This window comes from Lagopus leucura, unplaced genomic scaffold, assembly GCF_019238085.1.
Source record: "Lagopus leucura isolate 7727_CA_CO unplaced genomic scaffold, USGS_WTPT01 Super-Scaffold_73, whole genome shotgun sequence".
In the NCBI taxonomy this organism is placed as follows: Eukaryota; Metazoa; Chordata; class Aves; order Galliformes; family Phasianidae; genus Lagopus; species Lagopus leucura.
In genome coordinates, this window is record NW_024962252.1 from 48,485,667 (window position 1) to 48,504,856 (window position 19,190).

Sequence of the window (19,190 nt, forward strand, 5' to 3'; positions counted from 1 at the left end):
AAGAAACAGACCAGTGCTCTGAAATATCTCCTACCTCCTTAATGGGGTTGCAGGAAAGGAATATTTTTCAGGTCTGTCGACGTCACACAGAAGATTTTTTTTTTTTTGAGCTTTTAAATAACAGAATAAGATTTTTTTAGTGCATAACCTCACACTGAAATAATATGATACAATGCATTTGCTAGATATAACACGGTTTGGACTAGTTTGTTTTCCAGATGGTTTTCTTAAGGTATATTGAAAGTCTTTTGGTTAAACATTTTCAGATAGTCAGGCATATAGTGGAAATATTTAATTATAATAGATTCTTGTAAACAGTCCAAAGTAAAGCTGTTCTAGTTATCCCATAGTCATGAAACCATGAAAATAAAAGATTTGTTTCTGGATGATTTCTGAGCTTCAAACGTAAAATCAAAGCAAATGACAATTTAGATATAGTGAAGAGCAATTGCAGTGGGATAAATAAAAGTGGTTTCGCTCTTTCATGTCTCTCATCTTGAACTTGAAGGTCTTTCAGCTTTGTATTTCACCAAGTGATCCTAGTGAACTGTGGTCCTGAATGATTGAATAAACCTGCTTCAAAACCTTTTTTCAGTTTTGAATAATCTGAATTTGAAAGCACTGAATGCTTGGAGTAAAAATGAAATCAAATTTCTATGTAGGTTATTGTGAAAGAAGATTCTTGCCAATGCCGCCTACTTTTCTCATTAAGTTACTTAATTTGCTTTTTTTTAATCAGTGCTCTGGGCTGCCCCCAACCTGAATGGGTCAAGTTATCAAAAAATGAGTGGATGCAGTTGTGTGGTGATGCCTACTGGGCAAGAAGCAATTAATGCTGGAGATCGAAATTAACAGCGTTCTAAATTTTATAAAAGGAAGAATGTAGTCAACAATATTTGGATTAAGAAATATCTACCAAGACTCTTTTTAAAGTATATGTCATTTTTAGAACAGACTTCGGCACTTAAAAGTCTAAGTTTTGCTGAAAGCTGATCATAAATAGATATATTTTATCTGTCAAATCAAAGGTGCTCCATAAGCCTCGCCAAACGAGTCATACAGAGTAATCATACACTTCTACTTTATTATTGTCTACATAACGTGAACATATATTCACTTTATAATGAATTTTCATGTAGTATAGGCTTGAATCAGACCCCATTTTTGGCTTTGATATGTAGTCTTTGTCCTTCGTGGATTCATTTTCCTTACATCATCTCAGCTACCCTGTGAAATACTTTTCAAAATACTTTTCCAGTGAAGCAAAACATTTTTCCAAAAGCCACACCTTTTTGTATATTATTTTATTCATAGCTTTTAGGAGAGGGATACTTTTTTAGTTATTCAATTTTATAATTCCTTTCCCCAGCTCTATAAAGCAAATTGAAGGTTTTGCTGAGCTCTTACTACATAGTACCTTTTGTGTCCTTGCTTCTTGTGTTACCTTGGGATTTCCATTCCAGTTGATTAATATTTTACTTTTGCACTTCTATTGTGACCTTGTCAGTTTCTGCAGGTGGTTTCATAGTCTACTTCTCTTTCAATAAGCATCTTTTTGCCTTTGACATTCATTTTGTCCAACCTTGGATAAAATGTAGCAGAAAAGCTACATTTATTGGAAGTAACTTTTCTTTCTCTTCGTTACTCATCCATATGCATTCACATTGTGCGTGATTCCATCCACATCAATCACTCACTAATTACCTAAAGGTGAAACTCCTGTTATTAGCTTCTTCTGAAAGACAGGATAGGAGAAGTGAAGTCACCACAATCATTATGGTGTAGATTCAGAAGCTATATTTCTATGCAACAATAATGCCAGAAAAGAGAAAGAGGAGTAAGATTCTGTTCTTAGTAAATTGGAAAAAAACGTTATAATGATCTTAGATGAACTCCACATATTCAAATTCTAACTGAACTTGAGACCTTTACCTTTTGCTTTTCTTAATTAAACTTCTATTTCCACTTGAAGCTTGTCTGGTGAAAAGACAATCTGGATAGAGCAGACTTCTCTGTAGAGTAACTACTTCAGACAAAAATGATTTGTACATGCAACATTTAGTTCCTTCCAGAAGATGAGGTATGTGTTTTGCCAGGATTTTAGGACTAGTTTGAAAGTTCTATAAAAAACCACATAGGACTCCTTTATTTTAGAATTTAGTAGAATATCTATCTGTGGACAAATTAGTCATTTTACAAAGATTTATTCCTTTACTTTCACTAGAAGTAAACAGTTTGTTAGGCTGAGGCTGCAAGTGATCTGACTGCTATTACCACTGAATTAAAAGTCAAGTTGAAGTGGAAGGATGAAATCTCTTTTCTTATAGGCTATTTCAGAAGCCTGTCAAAGTGTTGTCCATGTTCATTCTTGTCTGTTGCACAGTATCTTTGAGTTCACTTGGTAATGATGATCTAATGACTAAATTTGTCTACTTGATTGACATATACAAATTGATTGAAATTCAGCCAGTCATACTGAAATTTTTAGTGGTTTTGCCTATCGTTTCATTGGAATGAATAAAAAAGGAGTACTTGTTGAAAATAAACCAGAGCTAATAAAAGTTAATCAACTTGTTTATTAGTTTGTTTTTTTACCTGAAGAAGCAAATACGAATTTGGCATCTTTTAAAATTTAGGTTGATAGTACATTAGAATGGAATGCTTGTAAGCTTAATTGCTTGATCACACACAGACACTAAGTATTAGACAACCAAATACTCCAGTGGAAAATATTCCATTTTCAAGAATTCTTTTGCATCAATCTTGAAATCATCAGTGTTTGTATCTTGTTATCAGTGCTCAAGAGCAGATACTTGGCAGTATCTGTAGGGGTGTAGTTACAAATTACCGTCTCCTCTAATATTATTATAATATGTTCAGTCTGTCTGGCTTCTCCCTTTGTAAATCTGTGCACCTTAATAATGATATAGTTTTCCCACTGGGAAATGGGATGTCAAGATTTCTCATCTTTCTTTGTATTGGTTGTCCTTTTATTTTGCACCACTGTTTTCTGATTCCTAGAATCTCTCCTGGAAAGTGACACTTATTGTTCTTGCAGCTGGCCATGTATTATGCATTCACCTGTGCAGTTTCAAATGTGATATAGGTAAAGAGATATGACTCATCTCACATGGGGAAGTCTGTATAGTCACCTGTTCCTTTCATCCTTCATCCAGAAACAACAAGCAAAAAATTGAGACTGAAGTCCATGCATTCATGTCTATTAATTCTCATCTTTAGTTTTCAAGGTAGAAGAAAGCAAAGAATTCCATGCTCTTTGATAACAATAATGGAGTCTAAACATGGAAGTATAATCCTCTGCTTTCTCAGATGCTGCCTCGGCAGTTACCACCAACTATTGTCCTGATGGGATAAATCAGCTTCTTTTATCCATTTCATTGTAACTAACTCATAGTGGAAAAAATATGTATTACTGCTATTTCCAACGTTCACCCAGCCACTACAACACTGCTATTTGTGACACTGAATTTCAAAAATGTCTTTGATCACTGCAGTGATGAATTAGTCCTAATTATTTCAAATTTCAAGCCTTTCAGTGATAGGCAGTCTTCAGTAGAATCTATGATATGCACCATTTGATACTGCAGCTCTATGAACTGCTTAGTGTCATTGTTTCCCATTCTTCTAATCCTTTTATCCTTATCACATGAAGAGCAGTTTAATAATACATATGCTAGCAGAACACAGGATATATTGATCCTGTCATTCCTGTCAGTGGTTTCTCGGTACCTGTGTGCCTCTCTCCTGTCTGCACACTGAATTTGTCAAAATCATGAAGCAGAATCACACTGCTGTCTTCCTTTCACACTTGCACATAAGTTAGGAAAAACTTCAAACTCTAATGCTGCCTGTTACTTTTTTGAACAAAAGCAAATGCAGTGGGACAAGATGACGTGGGAGGTCATGACATCAGACTCATGATATCAGAAATGCTGGATGAGAGAAGCCTGAAAGAAATCAATCCTAACCAATGTTTCTTGCAGGATGACTGTCCTTTCTCCAAAACCCTAGTAGACGGCAGTGAATCTGTGGGTTGAAATAAACACTGAAGTCTTCTCTGCATTCTTGGGAATGATTCTTCCTTTCTGTTTCCTCCAGATCTCAGTGTTGAGTCAGCACCACGTTGTAATGCAGGCAGATTTTCCTCTCAGAGTTTTCCCAGGCTGTATTTCTCTCACTGCCTTTTTTCACTCTGCATTCAAAAAGTTGAGCTTGCCCTTGGAGAAAGGAACAATTCCCTACAGAACATGATAAGAAATATACACTGGGTTTATACAGTAAACTTGGAAAAAAATCTTTTTCTTCCACAACATAAAAGGAGTAAAGTGCTCAAAAATAAAGATCATTTAAACATCAATTTATATTTAAGAAGATTTTATCACATTATATAGAAGTTGAGTTTTGGCTACTATTTTTTCACTACATCTAGGTGAGTTTTGTTTCTGCTTTTGGACACACAGGAGACCTCTTTTCTAATGTTAATGATTTCCTCTTGGATTTTACAATGGCCGGGGCTTACTGTCAAATAAAAGTCCTTTCATTTACATTCCCAAAGAATGAACCAAAGGTCTTCAAGATGGTACTACGATTCATAGCAAGTTAATTCGTATGAGTTGGGCTAAGCTACTTTTCTGATGGAGGAACATCTCTGAACAAAGAACTGAAAGAAAGCAAGTCTCTAAATTGCTAGTCTCTAAATCATTCTGCAAATTCAGACCTTTGGAAGAACACTTAAAAGCTAAATCTCATCATATGGAATCATCAGAATTCACTCTTCAGGGCATTCTGTTTCAAAGACTCAAAGAGTGTAGGTTATCATAGCAGGTGGCAGATAATGATGTAATGTGGAATCATCACATTAGGAACACATCTCCCTCCTCAAGCATAGTCTTTTGGAACTTCAGTAGCCCCAGTGAGAGAATTCCTACTAGCAACCAGGCAGCTCTCTGGAGTTCTAGATACAACTTTTTCTGGGACTGCTGCCCTTCTGTACCACAGGATGGGACAGTACACAAAAGAGCAATTCTTTTATCACTGTTAGAGTCAAAGGCTGCAAGATTATCTCCTTCCCCTTCGTAACATGACTATAGAGAGCCTTGAATCGCTCAGAAAGTGAACAGTCTTTCTGTCATCTTGTGACAGAAAGAGAAATTACTGTATAGGTCTTATAGTAATGCCTCCTATTTATTTCCATGGCAACTACAACAGATACAAAAAGCACAATAACACCATTTGATAGAGCAAATTATCAGCTACAAAACACTGTTTTTCAACATAGTCACCACTGCCAGAGGTGAACAAAAGCCTGCATGCCACACCTGTATGCCACACCTGTTACAGTCTGCTCCAGCAGACGTGACCCACTGTTTCTGATGCCACACACCACCCACCACCTCGCTGTACTCACATCCACTGTTTGGTCTCTATAAACAGTCAGTAAGCATCAGTGAATGTCAGTGGGTGCAACTCATTCCAGTGACACCTTTGATTCATACGTGTGCACTGCCATGTCAGATGCCAATTTGTCAGACTGCCCCTCTGCTGGTATCTGTCACACAGAAACAAAATGTAACAGGGTATTGGTGGGGAGGTTCAACCTCTACTGCCATACCACCAAAAGCCTCATGTTGTGGGACTAACATCATAAAATGCGAGGCATTAATTTTGGAGCAGCCCTCATAATACACCAAGATAGGTTCTTTGAAAACAGTCATTTCCCAATGACTGTCAACTCCTTTTTTTTCTTTTTTTTTCTTCTCTTTTTTCCCATAACGTCCTCAGAGACCTTTATTTTTAACAAACAAATAATTTGTATGACTACTGGTGTTCCAGAGTGAAATCAGTGATCACAGAATCTCTTGTAGTGACAGTTTTATAGTCCCAAAATGCCAGCAATTCTTAGAACTAAATGCAAAATATATTTCTTCAAATTACTTTCCTTCACTAAGTATTCTAGTCTTGATGTAGCTATAAAACTGGTGAGACAACATCTAGCTGTAGGTGTCCCTGCTCATTGCAGGGGAGTTGGACTAGATGACCTTTAAAAGTCCCTTCTAACTTAAAAGATTCTATGATTCTATGAACGTGGTGGTAAAAGTGAACATTTAACAAATGTACAAACATGTTTCACCGTATACAAACACGTCTGTGTCTTTCCATGTGAAATGTCAAACAAAAAAGAGAAATCTGTGATTCTTGTCATTTATTTACAAAGCTGTGTTGAAATTATTAACAACAGTAGTCGTTAATACATTAGGGCTTTTGTTATCAAAGAAGCAATGAAGTAGTATAATCTGCAAAACTACATCCACTTTTAAACAAATGTGAAAAGTAGAGCTCTTTCAGTATGTTGTTAATGCATACATCTGAGATGGAAATAAATTAGTAAAACTGAACCAGGCATGAGAACTTTGGGAAATTTGGTTTTATCTTGAATGCCATGATCATTCAGTGTGCCTGAGAATTAAGGATAGGCAAGAACGTGTTTTGGCTAGGCAACACAAGGTGCAGCTTTTCTGCCTCCAGCAGCCCTACGTCTCTGCTTGATGGGTAAGGAAGAAGGCACAGTCATGATTCAGAACTACAATTTCTCAGTGGACAGCTGGCTACTGCCCGTCAGCTGTTTACAGTTCCCACAAATGAAGCTGGGGCAATGTACAGCCTCCAGACAGTATTTTATATTGGCGTGGGTTAGGTTAAGTCTGTTCTTAATCTTCAGAATCTTTTGACTACTCCAGTGCTATTGATTACCCAAATACCGTGAGAGCACAGATAAATAAATATAAATAGATGCAAAATATTGTCTCTAACATTTCTCTAATTCTCCCAGATTTGTTCCAGGGGGCAGTGGGGAAAGGAGGGGTAGAGAGGAGGAAAGTACAAAAAGCAACAACAACAGGAAAAAAAAAAGCACCCTATACCTCTCTAATATTTCCAGTACATTTTACCAGAGAAATCTGTACACTTGTGGCACTGAAACTTGCAACTCCTTATTATATAAATGTACTTACATTGCTCTCCAAAATCAGCTCCTGGTCTCCCTAGCAACACAGACTGCAAAGAGCTCACCAGCTTGGTGTTCTGCTGTCTATGCAAGTTTCCAAGTCAATTGGAAGATTTTTGGTTTAGAATTCAGAACTTCCCTTAAACCAGCTCAAATTACTGGGTAGGGAGATTCTTCTTTTGCAGAAGTCTCATAAAAGCTGCATTTAATTGGAATATATAAGCAATGAACCAATAGAAAAACATAATTTTTCATGTAGCTGAATGAAGACCTGGCAATTTATTGCTTTCCTCCTTCCCTATCCTATGCCTTGTGATTGTAGAAGAAGACATTTTTATACTGAAACTCATTTCTTAACATAGCTTTCCTTAATAACTTACTCACAGAAGAATAGAAGAACACAAGCAAGAATAATTCTTCCTTTCTCAAAACTTCTAGAAAGTAATGCATTTCTCTTATATGGTAAGAAAGAAATGTGAGAAATATTATGTATTATTCCACACGTCAGCGCTTCTGAGGTGTTATCAGAGGACAAATGATTTCACAAGACTCTCTTTGCTTGCTTCGGCCATTGAAGTTTTAAATTGGTTCTGGAAATTAGAATTTCTTTTTCAAACATTCCTTCCACAGTCATTTCTAGTTAAGTCGAGTGGTTTTTGCCTTTGTTTTTGTTGTTCTTTCTTTTAAAACTTGATTTTCATGCTAGTTCTGTATGCACACAAAGTAACAGTAATTTCATCTAGATTTAAGACTGAGATAGTTTCCCTTCATCAGCTGCCACAGCATTCCACTATGTGTCACAGAATCAAGGAGGAAATCACTAATGAAGGCAATGCCACATTTGTTAACAGTCAAATGTTATGTTACCCGAAACATCTGCAGGTTTCTGGATTCATTTGCACAGTACCAAGAACCAAGGGAGAGAACAGAAGGTCAGTCAGGCGCTCGGGTGTCTTTAAGCCCCAGGATCCTACCCTGGAGTCCAAAATAGGCTAGTGGGAAAAGTGATACAGCAATGAGATCACTGTGTGCTTCTGGACAGTTTCCTTTTTCCTATATGTACAGAGAAGAATCCCTCTATTATAGCAAGGCCCACAACATGAAGATGGGCAGAGGTTTAGCTGAAGGGAAAGAAAAATATATTCTTGTACTGCTGGATTTTCCTGTCTGAATGAGTGGGAAACAGCTCTGCGGCTTGCTTGCTGGAAAGCTGCAGGACCTGGAAGAAGGGATAGGCACATGTCAGACAGATGTACTCAGATCAGGAACTTCCCTTGGTAAGGAAGTCAGGACGGTTTTGTTTTCCTTCATGGGTTTAAATTATGGGAACAAACCGTAAAAGTCTTTGATGGAGGCCTTTAAGCACGCATGCCATACTACCCAGCTGTGCTGCTAGCACTGGCTTAGACACGTCCCCAGGCCTGGGTTCCATGAACATGCTTTGTGCGTACGCTCTGTACTCTGACTGCTCCGCAACAAAACACGGCTGTGTCTATTGCTGCTTTATTGGCATTTCTGCTCCAGAGCAATGCAAAACCACCAGCCCCAGAAAAAAAAAAAATAAATCCGTTTAATTACATTTTCCACCACATCTGCTTGGATCCAAGAGACTTGCTGAACACTGTGCTGCCTCCAGGTAACACAGGGAAAGGGCTTCTCCAGCCTGTACCAAACTCCTGCTGCCTGGGGTTTGCTCATGTTACTGAAACGCTCTGTAAAATGAAATTTAGTCTGACAAAAATCAGCTGCAAATGAACTACAACTCTGGTTTCTGATTAAGACTTGAATAACTAGATTGCGTCTGGGGTATGATTTTAAACAAAGGTATGCCTTTGTGTGTAGTTTGTGCCTAACTTTAGGTGTCTGATTGCAGAACGGCACATTTAATACATGTAAATGATTTAAAAATAGATCTGATATCTGTGTCATGTACAGGATATGTATGACCTTGAACACAGCAGCATGTGTGCTATTTTTCATTGTTTATCCGTAAATAAAGATTAATCAGACTACCTCAAACTGAAGCAAGGAAGTTCTTTAATTCTCATTTTCCCCTCCATTCCTCAGAATGAATTCAGAATAGGAGAAGTGGTTTCCAGATCCATCATGCAAGCTAAATCAAAACCAGAACTAAGAAATAAAGGAAGACTTTCCCTTCTGTATACTGTTTGCTTCCCAGTCTCTTTTATCAGCCTTTTTTTTCATATCAGTTTCTAAAGAAAACCTGTACCTGTCAGAAACGTGGAGATATACAGTAAAAGTTTAATCAGCGCTGCTTTATTGCCTACTTTTTTTGAAAGAGCATGGTAGAGACATTCACTTGTTTTCCTTCAACCATTTATGTTTGTACAAATGTTTTTAATTCATCCTTCATTCACTGTAGGTAGATAGGTGGTTACACAATGGTTACACAATGAGGCTTGTCCTGATCTAATTGCCCCTTGCTTGTGCAAAATTCTATTTATGGAAAGTGATTTGGCTTGACAGTAAGTGGTGGCTAAATGTTTTATTCTACTAAATAATTTGTTAATTAAAAATGAGTCTATTCCAGCAATTCAGATTTGTGTTCTCAGTCTGCTTATGAATGAGTTTGTTTTGCATCTGATGTTTATGGATGGGCTGCTTTCAATAACAAAAAGCAAGCAAGCACCTTTGGGGAGTTTAATGTAAAGAATAGATTCAGGCAAATTCCTGCATATGGCTAACCAAACTGAAAGCTACCTAAATTGAAGAACATCTCCAAATTATGTAGAATAAATAATTAGATTTTCCCCCATATAATTAAAATCTGCCCTGTAAATGCATACACGCGTGGGATTAGAGTCACATTTCCATTTGAAACTTCACCTCTGGCATTTCCTGACTTTGGGGAACTTAACCATACAGTCTTCTAGTTTTTACTTTCTTGAATTCAATGTTCATTTACTTTTGTAAAATTCAATGTTTATTTGTCGTTATCTGTAGATCAAACATCTGCCTGTGGATACACAGACCATGCCAACTGCTTGCAGGCTTCGCCAAAGGGGAACACCCAGCTTTGGGGTCTAGAAACATCGGCCCTTACTCACTGCGCTGTTTTTTCATGAAAAGGCCAAATGTATTCTTTCCAGCAGAGGGCAGCGTAAGTTCCAGCAGCGTCTTAGTGTAATTTAAGAGACAAAATTCAAATATTCTTAGGGAAAAAAAAAAAAAAAAAAAAAAACCAACTTGAAGTAGATGATAAACAAGAGAGCTCATTTGCCTTGCCCTTCAGGTGAAACGTGATTTTATCTTGGCTTTATTCCATGAAATACAGAGTAGACCTTTTGATTAACAGTGGTGTGCCATTATGAAAAGAAAAACTTCTCCAGCTCTTAAGAATTAAAAATGTGAATTTTTGATACATAAATAATGTATTCTGAAAGCCTTATTTTAAAAAGCCTTATTTTTTTGTGGCTCAGTTTAAGGTGTACCTTTTTGACAAATACTTTTCCCTTAAAGAAAAAATAAGATTAGCATTTTATGGCAAGCAATTAAGATTTTGTCCACAGTAGTGTTTCTAATAACAAACTATGCAGACACATAAGGGATCTATCTCTCTCAATACTCATTATGAGATAATGGTGCTCTATTTCAGATTTCTGACCTTTGCAAAGATGAAAATGCCATCAAAATGATAAGATTCTGTGACAGGTTGGAAATCATATGGCTTCAGATTGCAATTGTATGGTTGTAATTTAGTAGCTCTCTTCTATAAGAAAGACTTAAAACCTTTATTGATAGCTATGAATTATCCTTTTTCCCTGCATCCTTGTAGAATATCCACTCTGTGAGTTTGATGCTCAGTGTCTGCAGTTTAGCAGTTTTGCTGGTATATGCCTAAAGCATGAGGCAAGTGCTATATGAACATGATTTTTACTCTCATGTAGGATGAACTTCTGTTCTCTTTAACACTTCTTATTGACTAAATTCAATCCAAAGAGTTTGTGCAGTAAAGTCTTGCAGGTAATACAATTGTTTTGAAAAGCTGAAAAAATAAAAAAATAAGTGTTTGGGTAATGATATTTTAACCTCTTTTTCTTTCTTCCTTTGCATTTGTGTGGAAGAGACATGTGGCAACGTATGACCAGAACAAGGAGAAAATTATGAAATTAATTGTAGCAAATGTGAAATCCTAGATGCACATAAGCCAGGTTCTGAGTTAAACTCATGAAATGCTTTTCAGATTAGAGATATTACTGGTAAGTAGAGAATCAAATTTCCAATTTCAGCTATTTACTTCATATAAACATCCTGGCAGCAAATTAACCACAAAAATGTTGGACGAAATCATGTTCTTCATCTCAATCTACAATGAATATCTAGCCAAAAGAAGTATGTTGTTCTTTACCGGTACCTCTCAAAGTTCTCAGTGAGTTTTCTTTTTGATTTATTTTGCTTGCCTTATATTTTCATAAACATGAACCTTTGATATACACCAGCTTTTCCAGTAAGGTAGCTCTAGAGCAATAGATTGAACCTCCTATTAAGTAAATAAATCTGCTCTTAACTTCCAAAATTATAAGTAACACCAGGAATGTCAGGGCAACCTTGAGGATAAGCCAAGACTTAGCACAGCTGCTATGACCTTGCATGTCAGCAACTCAGCCTCTATCAGTGTTTGATTGTGTACAACATAGAGTTTCTTGAGTTTTACATTAATTTCATTGTATTTCCTTTAGCTACATACTAAGGAAATAAAAAAGTATATAGAGAACATATTCAGTCTCTGTATGAGGTTTCCTAGGAGTTCTGGTCTCTGACAGATCGTTTTTTATTATGGGAGTTATATTAATTTACTACAAAAGGAAATATATGCTGTTGCCATATTGGAAGCTTCCATGAGCTGAAGCCACTGTGCTCACAATAAGAATTTATCTTCTCTGACCTACCACGCAGGATGCAGAGCCAGGAAAGAAGCTTTCCTTATACACACAGCAATGAATAATGACAGTTTTTTTAGGAACTAATCCTCTTCCCTCTGTACTTCAATTAAGGGCTCTTTAATGAATGTCTAATTTTAAACATGCAATTAGTCAGGGTGAGAGCAATAGACCTACCTGTGCTTTATTTCCTTTATGTGTCGTCTTTACTGTCTTCAACAGCAGTATAATCAGTTTCTACAGTGCAGTAGTTACTGGTTAAAAATGAACTTATATTCTCAGAGGAAGATGAAATTCAACATTTCTTTCATAGTTGAGTAAGGCTTCTGAATACTTTCTATTAGGTATGTGTTTATTTGTGTTTCTTCTATTTCAAAAACAGGGCCAGAAATATCAATATACTTTTTGTAATATATCTAATGAGTTCAATTATTCCAAGAAATAAAAATCACTCTTTGCTTTAATTTTACAGTTCTTAAGATTTTTCTGATCTGAGACACTGAAGTTTTGGGGACCAAATTTTCAGTAATCTGAAAATTACTGTAAAGGAACATGATTTTTTTTTTCTTTCATTTTTATTATTGTTGATCTGATTTCAGTCACAGTTGATAGTTTTTTATCTGCTCCATCCAATTTATGATTGTAACATAGGTACTCTTGCTGGGGATAGACATCCAGCTGTTAGGTAAAGACTGGAAATTCTGACCAATCATGTAATGCTTCAGTGTCAACAGCAACATGAACTCAAGAGGACCTCCAGAAAAGTTCAATAAGCTATTCAGAGAATGTTTTGCTTTCCATGTCAAAACTCTTATTTTTCTGGTGAAGAGGAGAAGTATTTCTTCAGTTACTTTAAGTAGCAAAGCCTACTTCACACACTGCATTTCAGTCTAGAACTCTGGTGGTAGTATATTTGCCAAAATTCACAATCTGAGTCTCAATTATGAATTTCTAAATTCTAATGACACTTAAATAATTAACCTAAGAACGTCAAGAGCTTTTGGACACATAAAAGCTGCTTTTTTAATAATCTTCCTTCTCATGAGTGCTGAAGTACTCGTTAAGAAAAAAGAAGGATTAATTCAACATGGTCAAAATGCCCACAACATGATAGATTTTAGAGCAGGATTTAAACAATAAATGTTTTATATGTTGCTCTGTAAAGAAATGTCAGTCTCTGGAAATTCAGTCATACAATGTCTCTGCCATTGTTTCCCAGGAGAACAGTGATGCTTTTCACCCAAGTATTTTCTCACAGTATGTATATAAGCTAAAGAATCTGTTTATGTTTTGAATTATACGCATGTGGTTTAGATTTACTTTTGATTTTTCTGATTGTCATAGGTCTGATTAAAGGAAGGGAAAATGCTGCTTATGCTCTTTTTAATAAATTACACTTTCTAGTGTTTCAGATTAGATGGGAACTTAAGGAAATGTTATGTTCCATTACCTTTTAATTGTATGCAAATTCACCAATGTTAAAATTCTAGGAGACTTGATTGCAGAGCACACTTTTCCAGTACTTTCACCACCTTTTCCCAGGCTCTGCATGAAGCTGAATTTGTGTAGAATTCATTCACCTATTCATGTTTTGAGTTACAAAAACAGAAAAATCAATTTTATTCATAGAAGAAAGGCTTCTTTCATTTTTATTTCTCTTGTTTCTCCTCGATCCTTTACTCCTTCAACACACATTTTCAGGCAGTAACTTGAAATGTTGATGTGTCCAAACACAATATTTACTGAGAAATATCTGCTTTCATCAATGACAAAGGGAAAAGGCAGAAAACCTTGGAAGCTACTAAGAATGAGTGTTTATCAAATTCATATCAATATGGGCAAGCAACCAAGAATATGTGTTCTCCATGAATATTTGTACTAAAATGCACAAATGTTTGCCTAAAGGTATGTTCTAAAATTGCATTACTATGAATGAAATAAATGTTCCTAGCATCTTGGCTTCCCAAAGCAGCACAAGGCTTTCCTAGACTCCAATAAGAATTACGTCAGTGAAGCAAGCACACTGCTCTTCATAACAGATGGTCGTTTGGGTACAATTAAAACATGGGTATGAGTCTATTAGAGCAGGAAAAAAGCATCTTGTGTCAATTTTACACATACTTGTTTGATGGTACCTGGTCTTTCCAGGCATCTATTTACTCACTCAATTGGCTTATTTCTGTCCCAGTACAGTTCGATTTTGACACCAAGTTCTCCAGCAGAAAGGAGAGACATCCGACAGAAGAGCAGCCCATGGCAAGACAAAACTGTCAAAGAAAGAAGGAAGAGAAAACAATCCAACTGACTGTTTCCTTGCAACGCATCCTTTCCCTGGGAAGATGAGAAGCTGCATTTCAGCTGCTGTAGAGAAAGCACAAGCCAGATGTGGAGTTCAGTGCCAGTGCATCGACTCACAGGACAGAATGTGTGCACAGGAGGTGTCAAAGCCCAGAAGTGCAGCAGCACAGAAGAGATTATGAGGTTCTTTCTTCTCCTCCACTTGGATGCTTCAAGCAGTGAAGCTAAAGCAGCACAGGCAGAGCGGCAGAATATGGCATCCTTAATGCCTAGCGGCCTAGCAGATTAATTGTGCAACCACTGTCCCCCACTTTTCCTGCATATTAAAGTGGGGCTAATGAGTCATTAATTGCAGTCTGCTTGGAAGAATGGGTTGTTTGTTCAGCACTTTGAAATCATAAATCAATATATACTGCAAATACGATGTGCCACCTACAGCTTCATTCAACAGAGAGCAGCATTGGACAGGAAAAAAATGATGCCTCTCCCTGGCTCATAATGCTGCCCTCTGTAGAACCAGGTGGTGTGGATGACTCCTTGGTGTCTGTCTGGAGAATAAGTGTGATGGAAGAGGGCTTTTCCACCATCTCCTGTGGGCAAAGTGAGCAAACCTAAATGAAGTAAGAGGAGGATATAAATGGTGATCACCTGAATCATTTTGGCTTCCATAGATATGACTATTCATTTAGTAAGCCGATGACACAAATATTTTCTTTGGCACTCCAAGGTCCTCTACAGGCGTATTAGGCAGTATTTTCAGAGAAGCATTTAAAAAAAAAAAAAAAAAAAAAAAAAAAAAAGTCACATTATGTGATATTTCTTAGGATTTCCTTAAATGTTGGCTTTAGAATTCAAGGAAGTTTTGGAAAAAAATCAATTTCTCTTTCTGACACAGCATTCCCTGAGGTAGGTTGCAGCAGCTTTCAGGCCTCCCTAGTGCCGCATTTTGAGAGATACAGCATGTCCAGGCTCTGTTCAGTGCCATACCACCCCCTGTGCTTCTCCTCCTTCACTCTAAGGGTCTTCCAGGGATGCTCTGAAAATAGGGAAGTTTTACCACCTGTAGGACTGCAGCTCGTACTGAAAGACTGCTAAAAAAAAAAAATTAAATAATTTTTTTTAAAAAAGCAAATAAGATTTGCTGTATTCACATTTTGCCAGTTCTTTTCAACTACTGACAAGTCCTAACAAATCTCTGCATCATTATTTCTAATACATAGCTACAAGAAGCTGCACTTAGGTTTCACTTTTCAGGATTAACTCCGCCTTTTCATTTTCTGCTTATGCTGAAGCATAACAGGTTAAGGGCTTAAAACAGAATTTACAGTGAATCCAGAACATATACTCATTTGTGTGACTTTGTAATTGTAATTCTGAAGACAAAAATGTTACCCTTCCTTTTCCTTTGGTTTGCAATGACGTGTGACAGTGAGCAGTATGACCAAGACTGAAATTCACTATATGCAGCCCACCTCATCCTGCCCAAAATATGTGGATGACTGTTGAAGTACCATAATAATGCACAAAGGAGAAAGAAAGAGGGAGAGAATGTTTTTTTCTTTTTTTTTTCCCTTCTCCTTTTTTTCTTTTCTAATTTATGTCAGGCATTTTACTTTCAAAAAATCCTTGTGAGTTCAGGAGACACAGTTTTATTAATAGCATATTTCAGCTTTATCTTCTCCACCATGTGACTTGCACTAAGGAGACACCTTCACAAGCAAAATGGAAGGGACAAGAAGAGGCTGGTTATGCAGGAACAGCTGCTTGTTTTCAGCAGCATCACTTGAGAGTTTTTCACATTCTCCTTCTCTGCCTCTCCCCAAATGTTCAGCCTGCTGTGTGCAAGCTGGGTGTTTACAGTTCAGGACTATGGAGGAGGAGGAAATATTTTGCCTATTGTTCAGTGACGTCAATGGCTTCGCTCCCAGTCACTTGAGGGACACTGGTGCTTAGCAAATGTCAGTACACTGCTGCTACTGCATGTGCCTTACAGCCGCTTGCAGGAATTTAAGGTCTCTCCTCCAAGATAGATCCAGTTGGTGGATGAGGTGTGTGTGAAGGGCAAAGAGTGACCGCCGTGGAAAGCTGCTCTGCTGCTTTCTGCACAGGAAAGCATTACATGCTACATTTTGTTGCAGAATTGATATAGCACGTTCCTTAGCATCAAATGCTGCACTGAGCATAAAAACCATCTTTTATCCTGCACCAAATTCTTCCTCTCACTGCCTTTGTCTGTATTAAATCGAAGTTCTAAAAATAACACAGAAGACACTGAGAATTTTATAATTAATCAGGATAAATATTTAACTCAATTCTGACTGGATTCAGTGCTTTTCTGATGTGCTGTTGTTACGTATTTTGTCACCAGATGTTGATAACTGAACTGCAGATGTATTTTGTTGAAGGTCTTTTTAAGCTCGGAGAAGATTTTACTTTAATGCAGTATTTGTGAGAGGGAAGCATGGGTGCAGTTGATGTTCCTAAAGGGACAGCAATTGGAAAGCCACTCTTTGACCACTTATTTTGCATTAAAACCTATCTGAAATTATATTTGGTGAACTTTGCTGCCTATATTTGTAATGAAAAAAAAGGGTATCAGCTTTTGAAAAAAAGGTACAGCTTTTACGTATATATGTGGGGAGCTGAGGTTTTAGAAAGTGCTGAGGAACTGTTGCTTGTTGTCAGTGCCTTAGGTGGTCACATTAGGATTTTGTTGTTGAAATTGAAGTGGTTGGTTTAAAAAAAAATGACCCATTAGATATTTAAATGGATTTGTGGCTCTGGATGGCAACAAAAGTTCAGCTTAATAATTGTTTTTATGTGGGATGTCAGATTTGTTTCATATTAATAAAATAAGTACAGTGAAAACTTCAAGTGTTTTGAGGGCTGATTACAGCTGACAGAGTTGTGTAATCACATACTTCTGGATAAAAGGAGAACATTAATTTATATTCCCTTTTTGTAGGGAAAAACAAAGGTGAACGCGGAGACTAGTGCTGGGTTTATGCTGGGAAAATAAAGAGTCAAACAAATCAGTATTAATATTCTAATTCTTGACCAAGCAACTGACCATCATCCATTGCCTACAGGTATAGACTGCCACAGAAAAGAGGCCATAAGTAGTCCAGCTTTTTGTGTTGAAAAGGAAACTATCAATGGTTTGAGCTGATACGGACTTAAACCTATACATTTTATGCATTTCACGGATCATGACTGGTCATGGATCAGTCATGGATCATGACTGATCAACAGAAGAGGGCCTTTCCCCATAAAGCTGGATGACTGGAGAATGAAGACAAAATTGTTCAATAACATATATTTAAAAAATAAAGTCAAAAGAAAGTAAATTTTGATAAAAGATAGTTGAAATAAGGAACAAAACCAGCAGTTTCCTGTAATTTGACTCACTTTTGTATATGATTTACATTCTTCAATTATATGATCACATGATTCCTGTTTTTTTTTCCATCTCCAAAGAATGAGGGGCCACCTGCCTCAACCTCTGCAAGGGCAGTATTAGTATTGGAATGTAGAATATTAGGAGGCTAAGATGGCAATTATTTTCTTTGATCTCACCATATAGTCTAGCACACTATCTTACAACAGATTATAGAAATTCAGAACAAGTCTGTATTGCTTTGTGTATGCACACTGCAGTCAGACTTTTTGGAAAATTTAGCTGAAGACCTCCAAAGGCTCTATCTCAAGCACACATGGACTGCAGTTTTTTTCAGATGTTTTCAACTTGTTGAGCTGAAGTTGCCTTTTTTGAGGTGTAAAAACACAGAGAATTCATTTATCGTCTGAATTTCCAAGTGTGGAGGCCGAAACTGTTCTGCGCGAAACTGCTGTAAGAATTTTAATATGTGGGAAATAGACCTTTTAGGTTCTTACATAGTATTTTAACTAGAAACTCAACACAGTTGGTGTTGGGTTGGTACTCAGCGGGGGAAATTTGAGATCAAAAGGTTAAAACTAGGGAGAACATGTTGAAGAAATTATTCAAAAACCATAATTTATATTATATTATAAACTTAAGGCGTAAGAGGCTGAAATAGAAGCACAGTGGATATAAGATAAGAAAGGAGAATTTGAATTCCATTTAGGGATACCCTTTAGAGTTGTAAATCAGAATTATAAGGTAAGGTGTAGCAGAAATAGTAAGTCATGGCCTGAACCACTGATTGAACATCTGGTGGGAAGGCAAGCCAATTCAGGGGAGCTCAGGTGAATGCAATGCACCTCAGTGACCGAAAGGGTTGGGCCAGGATCTACCCCTTCCCAGACCTCATTTAAGGGTTAGCACCAAAGGGCAAGAATTCTCTCTGAAGATCCCTGTATACCTGAGGTCTACTAAATGTAAGCAGCTTTTTTGTTGTTGTTTTTTTTTTTTTTTCTTCTCCACTTTCTTTCTGTAAACATGGCTGTTGCACTTAGTCTCTTTCTTGTTTGCTGCAGCAAAAGTCTTTGCCACACTGCTCTTGTTGCTGTGCTTTCCATTGCACTATAGCATTACTGAAGGGTTGGTGGGTTTTTTCCTGATTCTAGATTGGAATAATAATTTCATAATGGTAAGCTCAAAAAATAGCTAAGAACAAGTATTTAAACTTGTTTTCTTCTCAATTTTTGGATGTGTAAATATTGCTTAAAACATCAATCCTGGAAAAAAAAAAAATCAATCTCCTTGTTTTTATTTGGGAGCTAAAGAAAGAGTTGAACTGTATTTTTGTTTGGCTGTAGCTATCATCTGCTTACACAGAATTTCTATGCTCAAGAAAGGGGAAAATAATGGGGGAAGGGCACAGTCATTTTACTTTTATGCTAGAATCCTTGTGAAGTATCAGGGTAAGTATATTGTTTTCTTTTCTCAAGCAGCATCTTCTCCCATAAGAATTTCAACTCCAGGTGTATGTAGCAGATAGTATGAACTGCTTTTTTTCCCCTATGCATGAATTTATGAATTTATA

At 36.9% G+C, this 19,190-nt stretch overlaps 1 long non-coding RNA gene across 2 annotated transcripts; it reads left to right on the forward strand.

The window, feature by feature from the left end:
* The first annotated feature begins 8,111 nt into the window (after window positions 1-8,111).
* On the forward strand, window positions 8,112-14,999 carry LOC122188942. Of its 2 annotated transcripts, none has more exons than XR_006181674.1 (4): window positions 8,112-8,301; window positions 9,989-10,145; window positions 11,110-11,244; window positions 14,114-14,999. It is a non-coding gene; the product is annotated as an uncharacterized LOC122188942 (long non-coding RNA). The 2 variants fall into 2 exon arrangements; XR_006181677.1 differs by having other exon boundaries at window positions 14,119-14,999.
* The last annotated feature ends 4,191 nt before the right edge of the window (window positions 15,000-19,190 follow it).